This window comes from Mauremys mutica, chromosome 26 (genome assembly GCF_020497125.1).
Source record: "Mauremys mutica isolate MM-2020 ecotype Southern chromosome 26, ASM2049712v1, whole genome shotgun sequence".
NCBI lineage: Eukaryota > Metazoa > Chordata > Testudines > Geoemydidae > Mauremys > Mauremys mutica.
Window position 1 is genome coordinate 8,841,020 of NC_059097.1, and position 13,046 is coordinate 8,854,065.

The 13,046-nt window shown below is 48.2% G+C and overlaps 1 long non-coding RNA gene across 1 annotated transcript in view; it reads right to left on the reverse strand.

The window, feature by feature from the left end:
• Positions 1-10,400, reverse strand: part of LOC123356710 — a 29,378-nt gene extending 18,978 nt beyond the window's left edge. Inside the window, exons 1-2 of the long non-coding RNA XR_006575419.1 lie at positions 10,289-10,400; positions 8,501-8,727 (exon numbers count right to left, since the gene is read on the reverse strand). This is a non-coding gene — a long non-coding RNA (uncharacterized LOC123356710). The remainder of the gene's footprint in view (positions 1-8,500; positions 8,728-10,288) is intronic.
• Positions 10,401-13,046: the final 2,646 nt, after the last annotated feature.

Below are 13,046 nucleotides of genomic sequence, written 5' to 3' on the forward strand. Positions count from 1 at the left end.
AAGCACAGCTTGTAAACGTCCTTTTGAGTTTTCATGCTCAGCCAATCTCGTATGAATATTAGACCAGTCATTAAAACCATTAGATGCTAATGAACTTGTCACATTATTGCAAAAAAAATCTTACAGTAATAACAAAAGATCTTGTCGGCTCACACTGAGTATATCACCCATGAACGAGGTACAATTTCACCATCTGAAAGTTTCCTTTTGCAGTGAAACTTTGAAAAGTGTTTCCCAATCTTATTTTTAGGGAAATCTTCTACAATAATTTTAGGCAGCCCTTGTTTTACTAAATACTCCCTGATACACTGGCTAATGTATTCTGGCCAAGATCTTCAGATATTTCTGTTTGGTCAGCAGAGTTGAAGTTGCCTTTCTGCTCTGGATCTAAACCACTTGCATCTTTATTATCAGAAAAGCATTCTTGATCCTCAGTACCTTCAGCATCAGTTACAACCCTTTTTGTAGTCTTCTCTTCACCGTGACTGTCTTGAGTGTCTTCTTCAGACTGATTTGGCTCTTCAAATTCTTCGTCAATGCTGTCGTTCTCTGTCTGTGTTGTATGTTCTACTGGATAATTTTCAACCATATCTGCATCTTCACTGAGCTCTTCCAGTTCAACAGTAGAATCAGGTCTGCTAAAATACTTGCTTAAAGCACCCTTTTACTTCTGTAAAAGCAGCAAAGAATCCTGTGGCACCTTATAGACTAACAGACGTTTTGCAGCATGAGCTTTCGTGGGTGAATACCCACTTCTTCGGATGCAAGTGGTGGAAATTTCCTGGGGCAGGTATATATAAGCAAGCAAGAAGCAAGCTAGAGATAACGAGGTTAGATCAATCAGGGAGGATGAGGCCCTGTTCCAGCAGCTGAAGTGTGAAAACCAAGGGAGGAGAAACTGGTTCTGTAATTGGCAAGCCATTCACAGTCTTTGTTTAGTCCTGAGCTGATGGTGTCAAATTTGCAGATGAACTGGAGCTCAGCAGTTTCTCTTTGAAGTCTGGTCCTAAAGTTTTTTTGCTGTAGGATGGCCACCTTAAGATCTGCTATTGTGTGGCCAGGGAGGTTGAAGTGTTCTCCTACAGGTTTTTGTATATTGCCATTCCTAATGTCTGATTTGTGTCCATTTATCCTTTTCCTTAGAGACTGTCCAGTTTGGCCGATGTACATAGCAGAGGGGCATTGCTGGCATATGATGGCATATATTACATTGGTGGAAGTGCAGGTGAATGAACCGGTGATGTTGTGGCTGATCTGGTTTGGTCCTGTGATGGTGTTGCTGGTGTAGATATGTGGGCAGAGTTGGCATCGAGGTTTGTTGCATGGATTGGTTCCTGAGCTAGAGTTACTATGGTGCGGTGTGCAGTTGCTGGTGAGAATATGCTTCAGGTTGGCAGGTTGTCTGTGGGCGAGGACTGGTCTGCCACCCAAGGCCTGTGAAAGTGTGGGATCATTGTCCAGGATGGGTTGTAGATCCCTGATGATGCGTTGTAGGGGTACAACCGTATCTGCTCTAACCCCGCAGACAGAGACCAACACCTAGAAAATCTCCACCAAGCATTCTCAAGACTACAGTACCCACATGAGGAAATAAGGAAACAGATCAACAGAGCCAGACGTGTACCCAGAAGCCTCCTACTGGAAGACAAACCCAAGAAAGAAACCAACAGGACTCCACTGGCCATCACATACAGTCCCCAGCTAAAACCCCTACAACGCATCATCAGGGATCTACAACCCATCCTGGACAATGATCCCACACTTTCACAGGCCTTGGGTGGCAGGCCAGTCCTCGCCCACAGACAACCTGAAGCATATTCTCACCAGCAACTGCACACCGCACCATAGTAACTCTAGCTCAGGAACCAATCCATGCAACAAACCTCGATGCCAACTCTGCCCACATATCTACACCAGCAACACCATCACAGGACCAAACCAGATCAGCCACAACATCACCGGTTCATTCACCTGCACTTCCACCAATGTAATATATGCCATCATATGCCAGCAATGCCCCTCTGCTATGTACATTGGCCAAACTGGACAGTCTCTAAGGAAAAGGATAAATGGACACAAATCAGACATTAGGAATGGCAATATACAAAAACCTGTAGGAGAACACTTCAACCTCCCTGGCCACACAATAGCAGATCTTAAGGTGGCCATCCTACAGCAAAAAAACTTTAGGACCAGACTTCAAAGAGAAACTGCTGAGCTCCAGTTCATCTGCAAATTTGACACCATCAGCTCAGGACTAAACAAAGACTGTGAATGGCTTGCCAATTACAGAACCAGTTTCTCCTCCCTTGGTTTTCACACTTCAGCTGCTGGAACAGGGCCTCATCCTCCCTGATTGATCTAACCTTGTTATCTCTAGCTTGCTTCTTGCTTGCTTATATATACCTGCCCCAGGAAATTTCCACCACTTGCATCCGAAGAAGTGGGTATTCACCTCTGGATTTGCTAAAATCCAGAAATAGTACATCCACTGCTTTCCCCTCATCCACAGAGCCGGTTATCTCGTCATAGAAGGCAATTAGGTTAGTCAGGCATGACTTGCCCTTGGTGAATCCATGCTGACTGTTCCTGATCACTTTCCCCTCCTTTAAGTGGTTCAGGATTGATTCCTTGAGGACCTGTTCCATGATTTTTCCAGGGACTGAGGTGAGACTGACTGGCCTGTAGTTCCCTGGATCTTCCTTCTTCCCTTTTTTAAAGATGGGCACTACATTAGCTTTTTTCCAGTCATCCGGGACCTCCCCCGATCGCCATGATTTTTCAAAGATAATGGCCAATGGCTCTGCAATCTCATCGGCCAACTCCTTTAGCACCCTCGGATGCAGCGCATCCGGCCCCATGGACTTGTGCTCGTCCAGCTTTCCTAAATAGCCCCGAACTACTTCTTTCTCCACAGAGAGCTGGTCACCTCCTCCCCATACCGTGCTGCAGAGTGCAGCTGTCTGGGAGCTGACCTTGTCTGTGAAGACAGAGGCAAAAAAAGCATTGAGTACACTAGCTTTCTCCACATCCTCTGTCACTAGGTTCCCTCCCTCATTCAGCAAGGGGCCCACACTTTCCTTGACTTTCTTCCTGTTGCTAACATACCTAAAGAAACCCTTCTTGTTACTCCTAACATCTCCGGCTAGCTGCAACTCCAAGTGTGATTTGGACTTCCTGATTTCACACCTGCATGCCTGAACAATACTTTTATACTCCTCCCTGGTTATTTGTCCAATCTTCCACTTCTTGTAAGCTGTTCTTTTGTGTTTAAGACGAGCAAGGATTTCACTGTTAAGCCAAGCTGGTCGCCTGCCATATTTACTTCTCTTCCTACACATCGGGATGGTTTGTTCCTGCAACCTCAATAAGGTTTCTTTGAAATACAGCCAGCTTTCCTCGACTCCTTTCCCCGTCATGTTATTCTCCCAGGGGACCTTGCCCATCAGTTCCCTGAGGGAGTCAAAGTCTGCTTTTCTGAAGTCCAGGGTCTCTGTTCTACTGCTTTCCCTTTTTCCTTGTGTCAGGAGGAACAGGGGACAACTTTCTGAAGATTCAGAGAAGGCTACGCAGCGGGGACAGAAGGCCAGCGAGGATAAGTGGCGTCATGTGACTTCCAGAAGGGGAAAGAGTACCAGAAACATCCATGTACCAGAAACACAGATACAGGTGAGCAACCGTTTTCATGTTCTCTCCACAGGTATTAGTGCAGAGAGTGGAGTGGATGATGCACCTGAGGGAACAGAGCAAAAGGAGACTCCACTGATTGGAAGGCATGAGATGCACCTTCCTAGGGATGGGGGTTCCACGACCACCACTCCCAAGAGGAGGAGGAGGGTGGTGGTGGTCGGGGACTCTCTCCTCAGGGGGACTGAGTCATCTATCTGCCGCCCTGACCGGGAGAACCGAGAGGTCTGCTGCTTGCCAGGGGCTAGGATTCACGATGTGACGGAGAGACTGCCGAGACTCATCCAGCCCTCGGATCGCTACCCCTTCCTGCTTCTCCACGTGGGCACAAATGATACTGCCAAGAATGACCTTGAGCGTATCACTGCAGACTACGTGGCTCTGGGAAGAAGGATAAAGGAGTTTGAGGCGCAAGTGGTGTTCTCATCTATCCTCCCTGTGGCAGGAAAAGGCCAGGGTAGAGACCGTCGAATCGTGGAAATCAACGAATGGCTACGCAGATGGTGTCGGAGAGAAGGGTTTGGATTCTTTGACAATGGGATGGTCTTCCAAGAAGAAGGATTGCTAGGCAGAGACGGGCTCCACCTCACAAAGAGAGGGAAGAGCATCTTTGCAAGCAGGCTGGCTAACCTAGTGAGGAGGGCTTTAAACTAGGTTCACCGGGGGAAGGAGACCAAAGCCCCGAGGTAAGTGGGGATGTGGGATACCGGGAGGAAGCACAAGCAGGAGATTACAAGAGGGGAGGACTCCTGTCTCAGACCAAGAAAGCGGGACAATCAGCGGGTTATCTTAAATGCCTATACACTAATGCAAGAAGCCTGGGGAACAAGCAGGGAGAACTAGAAGTCCTGGCACAGTCAGGGAATTATGATGTAATTGGAATAACAGAGACTTGGTGGGATAACTCACATGATTGGAGTACTGTCATGGATGGATATAAACTGTTCAGGAAGGATAGGCAGGGCAGAAAAGGTGGGGGAGTTGTGTTGTACATAAGAGAGCAGTATGACTGCTCAGAGCTCCAATATGCAACTGCAGAAAAACCTGAGTGTCTCTGGATTAAATTTAGAAGTATGAACAACAAGGGTAATGTCGTGGTGGGAGTCTGCTACAGACCACCGGACCAGGGGGATGAGGTGGACGAGGCTTTCTTCCAGCAACTAACAGAAGTTGCTAGATCACAGGCCCTGGTTCTCATGAGTGACTTTAATCACCCTGATATCTGCTGGGAGAGCAATACAGCAGTGCACAGGCAATCCAGGAAGTTTCTGGAAAGTGTAGGGGACAATTTCCTGGTGCAAGTGCTGGAGGAACCAACTAGGAGAAAAGCTCTTCTTGACCTGCTGCTCACAAACAGGGAAGAAATAGTAGAGGAAGCAATAGTGGATGGGAACCTGGGGGGCAGTGACCATGAGATGGTCGAGTTCAGGATCCTGACACAAGGAAAAAGGGAAAGCAGTAGAACAGAGACCCTGGACTTCAGAAAAGCAGACTTTGACTCCCTCAGGGAACTGATGGGCAAGGTCCCCTGGGAGAATAACATGACGGGGAAAGGAGTCGAGGAAAGCTGGCTGTATTTCAAAGAAACCTTATTGAGGTTGCAGGAACAAACCATCCCGATGTGTAGGAAGAGAAGTAAATATGGCAGGCGACCAGCTTGGCTTAACAGTGAAATCCTTGCTCGTCTTAAACACAAAAGAACAGCTTACAAGAAGTGGAAGATTGGACAAATAACCAGGGAGGAGTATAAAAGTATTGTTCAGGCATGCAGGTGTGAAATCAGGAAGGCCAAATCACACTTGGAGTTGCAGCTAGCCGGAGATGTTAGGAGTAACAAGAAGAGTTTCTTTAGGTATGTTAGCAACAGGAAGAAAGTCAAGGAAAGTGTGGGCCCCTTGCTGAATGAGGGAGGGAACCTAGTGACAGAGGATGTGGAGAAAGCTAGTGTACTCAATGCTTTTTTTGCCTCTGTCTTCACAGACAAGGTCAGCTCCCAGACAGCTGCACTCTGCAGCACGGTATGGGGAGGAGGTGACCAGCTCTCTGTGGAGAAAGAAGTAGTTCGGGGCTATTTAGGAAAGCTGGACGAGCACAAGTCCATGGGGCCGGATGCGCTGCATCCGAGGGTGCTAAAGGAGTTGGCCGATGAGATTGCAGAGCCATTGGCCATTATCTTTGAAAAATCATGGCGATCGGGGGAGGTCCCGGATGACTGGAAAAAAGCTAATGTAGTGCCCATCTTTAAAAAAGGGAAGAAGGAAGATCCAGGGAACTACAGGCCAGTCAGTCTCACCTCAGTCCCTGGAAAAATCATGGAACAGGTCCTCAAGGAATCAATCCTGAACCACTTAAAGGAGGGGAAAGTGATCAGGAACAGTCAGCATGGATTCACCAAGGGCAAGTCATGCCTGACTAACCTAATTGCCTTCTATGACGAGATAACCGGCTCTGTGGATGAGGGGAAAGCAGTGGATGTACTATTTCTGGATTTTAGCAAAGCTTTTGATACAGTCTCCCACAGTATTCTTGCCAGCAAGTTAAAGAAGTCTGGGCTGGATGAATGGACGTTAAGGTGGATAGAAAACTGGCTGATGGTCGGGCTCAACAGGTAGTGATCAATGGTTCCATGTCTAGATGGCGGCCGGTATCAAGTGGAGTGCCCCAAGGGTCGGTGCTGGGGCCGGTTTTGTTCAATATCTTCATTAACGATCTGGAGGATGGTGTGGACTGCACCCTTAGCAAGTTTGCAGATGACACTAAACTGGGAGGAGTTGTTGATACACTGGAGGGTAGGGATAGGATACAGAGGGACCTAGACAAATTAGAGGATTGGGCCAAAAGAAATATGATGAGGTTCAACAAGGACAAGTGCAGAGTCCTGCACTTAGGACGGAAGAATCCCATGCACTGCTACAGACTAGGGACCGAATGGCTGGGTAGCAGTTCTGCAGAAAAGGACCTAGGGGTTACGGTGGACGAAAAGCTGAATATGAGTCAACAGTGTGCCCTTGTTGCCAAGAAGGCTAATGGCATTTTGGGTTGTATAAGTAGGGGCATTTCCAGCAGATCAAGGGATGTGATCATCCCCCTCTACTCAGCACTGGTGAGGCCTCATTTGGAGTACTGTGTCCAGTTTTGGGCCCCACACTACAAGAAGGATGTGGATAAATTGGAGAGAGTCCAGCGGAGGGCAACAAAAATGATTAGGGGACTGGAGCACATGACTTATGAGGAGAGGCTGAGGGAACTGGGATTGTTTAGTCTGCAGAAGAGAAGAATGAGGGGGGATTTGATAGCTGCTTTCAACTACCTGAAAGGGGGTTCCAAAGAGGATGGATCTAGACTGTTCTCAGTGGTAGAAGATGATAGAACAAGGAGTAATGGTCTCAAGTTGCAGAGGGGGAGGTTTAGGTTGGATATTAGGAAAAACTTTTTCACTAGTAGGGTGGTGAAGAACTGGAATGGGTTACCTAGGGAGGTAGTGGAATCTCCTTCCTTAGAGGTTTTTAAGGTCAGGCTTGACAAAGCCCTGGCTGGGATGATTTAGTTGGGTTTGGTCCTGCTTTGAGCAGGGGGTTGGACTAGATGACCTCCTGAGGTCCCTTCCAACTCTGAGATTCTATGATTCTATGATTCTATGAAAGCTCATGCTGCAAAACGTCTGTTAGTCTATAAGGTGCCACAGGATTCTTTGCTGGTTTTACATAACCAGACTAACACGGCTACCCCTCTGATACCTTTTACTTCTGTCTTTCAACTGCTTTTGCCTTGTATATGGCTCTTTTCTTACTCCCACTTGAGTACTTTCTACAAATGTCTCTTGATCTCTAACCCATATTGACAGATGTCACCACATTCTAAAAGAATATTAATTATAGATTTTCACTTTCATATTAGGAAAATAATTTATGTTTTGATAGTTATAAAATAAATAATTGGAGATATACCTATCTCCTAGAACTGGAAGGGACCTGTGATGGGATGGGATCTGAGTTACTACAGAGAAGTCTTTCCTGGGTGCTGGCTGGTGAGTCTTGCCCACATGCTCAGGGTTTAACTGATGGCATATTTGGGGCTGGGGAGGAATTTTCCTCCAGGGCAGATTGGCAGAGGCCCTGGAGGTTTTTCGCCTTCCTCTGCAGCGTGGGGCATGGGTCACTTGCTGGAGTATTCTCTGCAGCTTGAGGTCTTCAAACCATGATTTGAGGACTTCAGTAATTCAGACATAGGTTAGGGGTTTGTTACAGGAGTGGGTGGGTGAGATTCTATGGCCTGCATTGTGCAGGTCAGACTAGATGATCATAATGGTCCCTTCTGACCTTAAAGTCTATGACTCTATGAGGCCTTGAAAGGTCATCGAGTCCAGCCCCCTGCCTTCACTAGCAGGACCAAGTACTGATTTTTGCCCCAGATCGCTAAGTGGTCCCCTCAAGGATTGAACTCACAACCCTGGGTTTAGCAGGCCAATGCTCAAACCACTGAACTATCCCTCCCCCGAACTGATTTTCTTCAATAATGTTTATTTTATTAAAATTTATAATATATTTCCTTATTTTTATATTAGATGAAATTAAAACAATAGGCCTAATCAGTTTTAAAATATATATTTGCAATAGTAATGAACTTAAGTCTTAAAGCAGCAAGCGAATAGCATAGTTCATTTGCGATATTTTAAGTATATGAAATACCAAAACAACGTGTTGTTATAAGTGTTAAGTGTTTTCGCATCACGGAATCAGCTGGGGCTAGCTAATGCATAGTACATAATTATTATTATAGAGACAATGTATAACCATGGCTAAGTTCAACTTACCAGTAAAAATGCAAATAATCCAGCAAGAGGAGCTATGTGACAGGTTGCCCAGCAGCTCTGGGTTGCCTCATTCCGAATGCACTCCACACAGCCGTGACATCATGGTGCGACCCAAACACGGGCTGTACGCTGTGGCCAGCTCTGGCCCCCGGAAGGGCTGGGGCCAAGAGCGGAAGGGCTGGGACTGAGGGCAGTGATGAGCTGCTAAAATCTTAGCAACCGGTTCCCTATAAAAAGTTCTGATTTAAGGGATGTGCCACAGTACGTATTTTTTCTACCAGCAGGATTACCATAGGTCCGTATTTTCCTGGGCGGAGATTGCCTGACATGTCCGGGAAAATACAGATGTATGTTAACCCTACCTAAAATTCTTTTTTTTTTTTTTTTTTACAAAGATGGGCCTGAACTAGAAATGAGCTCAGTTTCACGTGTGTGGGTCCCCGCCACTCCCTGGGGGGTGCTAGGGTGACCAGATGTCCCGATTTTATAGGGACAGTCCTGATTTTTGGGTCTTTTTCTTATATAGGATCCTATTACCCCCCACCCCCGTCCCAATTTTTCACACTTGCTGTCTGGTCACCCTCGGGTGTGCACATGTGTGGGTCCCAGCTGCTCCCTGCCCCCCTTCATTGAAGCAGGTGTGCAGGGTTACTGCCCTGGGAACTGCAGGGCACCAGTGGACATGGGGCTGGCTGGAGGCAGGGCAGGGGCTGACTGGAGGTAGGGTCTGACTGCAGGCAGGGCAAGGGGTACAGGGCTGGCTGGAGACAGGGGTGTGTGGGGCAGGCTGGCTGGCTTCAGGCAGGGCAGGGGTTGGCAGGGCTGGATACAGAGGAGTGCAGGACTGGCTGGCTTCAGGCACAGGGGTGCAGCAGGGGTTGGCTGGAGACAGGGCAGGGGGTGTGGGGCTGGCTGCAAGCAGGGCAGGGGGTGCGGGCAGGGATGTGTTTGGGGCTGGCTGGCTTTGGGCAGGGCCGGAGAGGGGTGTGGCAGGGGCTGGCTGGAGACAGGGTAGGGGGTGCGGCAGGGGCTGGCTGTGGGTGCGGGGCTGGTGCGGGCAGGGGGTGTGGGGCTGGCTGGAGACAGGCTGGCTGCAGGCAGGAGGTGCAGGGCTGGTTGCAAACAGGCTGGCTGCAGGCAGGGCAGGGGATGCGGGGCTGGTGTGGGCAGGGAGTGCAGCAGGGGCTGGCTGGAGACGGGCTGGCTGCAGGCAGGGCAGGGGGTGCGGGTCTGGCTGCGGGCAGGGGGTGCAGGTGCAGGCAGGGGGTGCAGGTACAGGGTACCCTGTATGGTGGGTGCCCCCTTCTCCTCCCTCCCTCCACCGGGGTAGCAGCAGCAGCGTGGGGCTCAGGGACTATTTAAAGGGCCCGGGGCTCCCCTGCTTCTACCGCCCCGGCCCTTTAAATAGCCGCAGGAGCCCTGGGGAAGCGGTGGGGCTTCAGTGGCTATTTAAAGGGCCGGGGCAGTAGAAGCAACGGGAGACCCAGACTTTTTAAATAGCCCCCAGAGTCCTGCAGCCCTACCGCAGGGCTCCAGCAGTGGGGCTCTGGTGGCAATTTAAAGGGCCTGGGGCTCTTGCCGGTAAGCCGTACGGGGGCTTGGGCATGGGGCCCTCTTAAGCGCGGGGCCTGATTCAGGGGAATCAGTTGAATCGGCCTAAAGCCAGCGCTGCCTAGCACGTTCCTTGAGATCTCTATCAATCACCTGGAGTATCTGGCTCAGATGTTGGTGTGGGCAGAGCCTAGGGCTGGCCCCAAGGAGCAAATTGCAGCTGGAGAAAGTCCTCACCTTGCCTGGGCACAGAGGAAGCTTCACTCCAAGTCACTCCCGAGCCCAGACCCCACCGGGGGAGCAGCAGCTGCTCAGTCTAGGCTCCCAGATCACAATGCAGGCAGCAGCGTCTGAACCAGGAAGTTCAACCCCAATATCTTGAGAAGAGAGAGAGACACAGTCAGACAGAGACTGAAGGTTTCCCCCAGCTTTAGCAACAACTGAAACCTCCTCCCGTCGTTCACATGCACATCTACCAATGTAATATATGCCATCATGGGCCAGCAATGCCCCTCTGCCATGTACATTGGCCAAACCAGACACACTCTACACAAAAGAATAAATGGACACAAATCTAACATCAGGAATTATAACATTCAAAAACCAGTAGGAAAACACTTCAATCTTCCTGTTCACTCAGTAACAGACTTAAAAGTGGCAAGTCTCAAAAACAGACTCCAATGAGAAACTGCAGAACAGGAATTAATTTGCAAACTGGACACCATCAAATTAGGCCTGAATAAAGACTGGGAGTGGATGGGTCATTAAAAAAATTAATTTCCCCATAATAATTTTCCCCTACTGTTACTCACACCTTCTTGTCAACTGTTTGAAATGGGTGACCCTCATTAACACTACAAAAGTGATTTTTCCTCCCTTGGTATTCTACTGTTGAGAATAGCCCACTTCCACTTTAATTGAATTGTCTCATTAGCACTGACCCCCCACTTGGTAAGGCCATAACTCTCATCTTTTCATGTACTGTGTGTATCTATCTATCTATATATCTGTTAGTGTATTTTCCACTCCATGCATCTGATGAAGGGGGTTTTAGCCCAGGAAAGCTTATGCCCAAATAAATTTGTTAGTCTCTACGGTGCCACAAGGACTCTTCATTGTTTTTTCCTCTCTCCACAGGGAGATATCCTGATTTTGTTTGCCCCCATGTTAATCTGGAGTCACTCCATATTCTTCCTTGAAGTGTCTCTTGAGTAATGCTGGTCTCAGTGAGACCAGAAACATGGCTCAGGAGGGAGGAGGCCAGAGTCCTTTCCTCCTCCCTCACGCCCTCTCTGCCTTCTTCTGATAAGGATTCACAGCAACAGTTTTCCCTCCAAAACCTGAAGATCCTCCAGTTTTGAAAATGGGGAGAGAAGCAAAGCCTGAGAGAAAAACTGCAGCTACTTATACACTGGGAGGGTAAATTAACTACCAAATGTAGCCCATAAATCCAGCGTTAGCATTTATTTTATGCAGCAGTAATGCCAGGAACCTACAGGCCTGTATCCTGTATAATATTGGCTTGAGCAGTTAGCATAAGGCTTGAGGCTTATGAACTCTGGTATAGATAAATGGCCTAACAGTCATCCCTAAGGTTTGGAGAACTGGAAACAGAGTGTCTAAGGGGGAATTTTATTCATAAAGAAACCAGCCAACCAGAGGAACATGAGCTAACACTGGCTTTTCGGTAGAACATCCTGAGATGTCTGACCACATGGCAATGAACTGACACTTATGACACCAAGATGAGATCATTAATACACTAACCTATAGGAGAAGGACACCCCAACATTAGTAGGGAGAGGAAATACAAATAAAGAAGACAGGAGAAACCCCTACTGAACATGCACTACACCTAGCAGTGTCAGCAGAACATATTATCGGCTACACAACTCAAAGGGATCTGCACATTGCTGTAGACAGATCAATGAAAAGCTCCAGTCACTGCACAGCTGCCAGCAAATAAGCGAACATATTCAGATTCACAAGGAATGGGATGGAGAATAACACTGAACATATGTGTATAAATCAAGGAGGCAGCCTCCAATATCCTGGGACCACCACGGCTACTACACCACTGCACACGGGATATTTTAAATCTATCTTTGAGAATTGGGGAAGAAATAGGTCTAAAAAGAAATATTTGATCACGAGAGAAAAGCACCCGGATTTGAAGAGATTTTATATTAAGTGAGAGAGAGTAGTTGGGATTGTATATGGAAGTTCAATAAGTAGACTAATAATTTCCCTCCTCCCCCACACCCACACCATTCACATGGGTAGCAGGGAGCCCTTTGGGGAGGTGCTTTAAGAGGGTACATGAGGGGAGTATGGAGCAGGAGTGGGCAGGTGACTGGCAGCTGGGGGAGCTGCATTGGGCAGCTGGGGGTACCAGTAGCCAGGACTGTGTAACCTTGGGCTGGACGGTCTCCAGTGGGAACTTTTTCCTCCTGTCCCCTTCCTTGCCTAATTGCTGGCAGAGACCGGCCCCTGCATCCCAACCCAGAGGCAGCTGTGTCTCAGGGCTCTGCAAGCTGCACCCATTAAGCCCCTTCTCATTTGGGGAACAATTCAGGACAATTTCCAAAAGACAGAAAGAAAATTTGCTGCAGCTCAAACAGGAGGGAAAAAAAAGTTGGAGAATTAGAGAGAAAATGGGGCAAAATCTGAAAAGGAGGCAAGAAAGTTTCAAAAATTACTCCATCAGAACCAACCCTTCATGGAGCAGTTGCTGCTTTTACACTTGAAAGGAGACGTCCTGTCTCTGACTCCTGCCCATGGTAGGAGGTAGTGACCCAGTGTAACTGACTTGAGGCTGATGGGAGATAGGCAAAGCCGAACCAGGGTTCCCCTACATCAGTGGTTCTCAACCAGGGGTCAATCAACTCATCTAGCCATTTCCCTAGTTTTACAACAGGCTACAGAAAAAGTACCAGCGACGTCCATCCGTACCAACTAAATTCCGCCCCCCCCCCAAGACACTGACTCGCACACA